Genomic DNA, 3510 nt, shown 5'->3' with positions numbered 1-3510 from the left:
GATTATGAACGATTGCTAACAGAAAATGAATGGATAAATTTCCAGTATTACGAAAGACAATTTAGGAAAGGCCTGGATACAAAACGATTACAAGAAAAACAAAACGTTGTACTTACTGGAGATTTCAGGAAGTGGTCAAGGTTGTTTACAGTTCTTAATGGGGCCTTCTTCAAAACCTGAATATTTTCCATAAAACGTACAGATGAAGGACAACTTGGACTACCGTTACTCAAGTATGTAGTGCGGATTTTAAGGACTTTGCCACTGGATGATAATGTGCGATTCAAATCAAACCTGTTGCAAACCCGGCTGATTGGATTGAAAAACAACTGCGGTACCTGCGGGAGGTGATACAACCAGCGATGGCCTCTGCCACAAGACAGCATCAGAGAAACCCTCAAAAGGTAGGCAAAAGCAAACTAACCTACCTGTGGCAGCATCGTAGAGCAAAGGCGATTGACATTATCCTAAATGACTGCATGTTTCCCACGCCACCGCTTGATCCTGATAACACTGAACAAGTGTACAATTATTATCGGAAAAAATGCCAGTCCGATCCAACTACTATCCCGCTTGAATTACCCCCGTGGAATGATGACATGGACAACATAATGACTGAGTCGCCGCCGCCTACATCGGCGTTTACAATAGAAGAGATTGAGAAAGTAATTGTAAATCTGCCCAATAACAAAGCCAGCGGCTCAGATGGTGTTACTTACGAGAATCTGAAAGCCACTAGGCAAACATCTTGCTACATATTGAAAAGCATATTTAACACCTGTTTGATTAATGGTAAAGTCCCTAGTTCATGGAAGGGAGCACTCATTCATAGAATACCGAAGAAAGATAATGTACCAGAAGACCCCTCAACATGGAGGGACATCTCACTATTGCCATCTGTATACAAAGTCTTTATGAAGTGCCTGCTTTCAAGAATACTGCCTTGGCTGGTTGATGCTGGAATTTTGTCTAACAAACACAAAGCTTATATTGAGCAACAAGGCATGAATGAGCATGTTTTTTGCTTGAAAACTGCGATTGACGACTTTAAGCATGAATCTGCTAAGCTATATATTGTCTTCCTAGACTTCAGAGATGTCTTTGGCACATTGGCTCATAGAGTCATGATTGATGCATTGGAAGAGATACAGCTCCCTAAGATCTATGTAGACATAATAGAAGATGTATATTGTGACTCCTACCTGCAAGTGATCTGTGGAAAAGATCTCACTAGACCAATACCACTTGAGGTAGGAATCATAACTGGATGCCCATGGAGTGCTGTAAACTTCATCATTGCAATAAATCAATGGCTAAATATCAATATGCTAAACTGTGATGATGTCAGCGTGGGGCGAATGGCCAGAGCATCCTTATTGCTGGATTTTAAAAGACGGAAGTTGCCACACGCATGCGGCTGGGAAGACAGCTTCCTCGGTTTTTAAAGAAAGACCAATGGAAAGCTGGATGGACGGGCACAGGGATTTGGTGTGTCATCAGACTGGCCAGACTTAAACGACCTATGCTGGAGGACAGGTACTGAACTGAAGTGGACCTCCCACTCCCAACCTGTAGAGGTCTCTGATGCAATCGTAGAGGTGAGGAGGAGAGGAGCATTAATATTGTTTGTGTGTGTGTGTGTGTGTGTGTGTGTGTGTGTGTGTGTGTGTGTGTGTGTTAATATGTCTCACTGCACTGTCAGATTATTTCACTTGTTTCAGGTTTAAGCATGTTAAACACAACTGAACAGCTGAAAACAGCTGTATTGCGTTGCAGAATACACTCATATTAAAGAGACGATCATTGAAAACAAGCCAGAACATCTCATGCAGAGTTGTGCTGATAGACTCTAGATAGTATCGTGTATCAACAACAGTCAGAGAGATCGCCTGTGGCTGATGCCACTGATGATAGCAAGACGATTATTGTTGTTGTTATTTTTATTATCAGGCTAGTAATACTATCTCATTAATATTAGGGTGTATTTGTGCCCCTGCAGCACAAAAGTAGTGTTACGTCGCTGGGGTATATTTGTAGCAATAGCCAACAATACATTGTATGGGCCAAAAGTAATGATACGTATGTGAATGGCTGCAATACCGGCGTATTTAAGAAGAAGAGTGTAAGCAGCACTACACACCCACATGAAAACAGCAGCGCAACCGGTGTTTATCAGAGCAAAGGCAACGGATCATAATCATATTAGATTAGAAGAAATCTCTAGCATTAATTCTGATTGTGGCTTGTCTTGAAAAACAGTTTGTTGTTCGTCGTAGGAGAAGTCACACTGCAGGACACATCTTCTGACACTGCCAGAAGGAGGTCAAATTTGTTCGCAACGGCCATTAATCGGCTGTCGGTGAACATGTCAAACCGTAACTTCACGTAACTTTGAGAACATATGATAAATAAAACTGTTTTTAACAAATATTGTGAGTACAGTAATTACACCTTTTAAAATTTTATGTTTATGCTTTTGGAAATAGATCTTTTCTATCTCTATAATCAGGGTTATTATTTAGCATTTTGGGCTCATTTTGACCACAAAGTATACGCTTTCTGCAAATGTAATTGATTAGTTTATTATTTTTGATTAATCTATCATTCGGAGTTGTGACAGCGGAAGTTTCAGGAATGTTTAATACTGTGTGCAAAACAACCCTGCAACCTTATCAAGCCTTGTTATACAGTGCACACAAACAGTGTTACTTTGTTTTAACGTGTATAGTTAGTATGTGAAACTGATAACGGTGTCTCTTTTGATAATTGATGATAGTAGCGCTCTGCTCTGCTCTCGTCCAAGTTCTTCATGGCTAAAGTAGCAGCGCGCGAGTAACCAAGTCATCAGTAGCTCGCAGTGCCCTCTACTGGTGGAAATAATCACAACCACACGATCGCCAGCTGGCTTTATTGGTCGGACTCTTACAGTGTCTACATTTTCGGGGACAGCTCCAGTCGGGGACAGGACACCAAAATCTGGGACGTCTGGTCACTCTAGTGTATGAAGATTCTTTATCAATCATTCTGAAGAAACCCCTGTTGTTTTTATTAGTTGAGAATTATGCTGCTTATTGAAGTGTGGAAACTGTGATGCAGGATCTGTTCTCAGGATTCACCGATGAACAGAACGTTTGAAGAGCACCATTTATTTGAAGTAGAAATCTTTTGTAACATTATACATGTCTTTTCAGTCATTGTTAATCAGTTTAATGCTTCTTGGATTAATAAGAGTAGGGATTACGTGTAAAAACCATTCAATACATTTTATTTAAATTAATTCTCATTGTATAGTATTTCAGCACTTTAATTTGACATGTGACATGACATGACATGTGGCCAAGTATGGTGACCCATACTAGGAATTAGTGCTCTGCATTTAACCCATCCTAAGTGCACACACACAGCAGTAAACACACACTGTGAAATATCCTTTATTTTCCTAATCTTTTCTGTCACTTGTATTTCTTAGTGTGTGTGTGTGTGTGTGTGTGTGTGTGTGTGTGTGTGTGT

Source organism: Sinocyclocheilus grahami, unplaced genomic scaffold (assembly GCF_001515645.1).
Source record: "Sinocyclocheilus grahami isolate Dianchi unplaced genomic scaffold, SAMN03320097.WGS_v1.1 scaffold2285.1, whole genome shotgun sequence".
Classification (NCBI taxonomy): domain Eukaryota; kingdom Metazoa; phylum Chordata; class Actinopteri; order Cypriniformes; family Cyprinidae; genus Sinocyclocheilus; species Sinocyclocheilus grahami.
The sequence above is the reverse complement of the archived record's forward strand: the minus strand, read 5'-3'. Positions refer to the sequence as shown.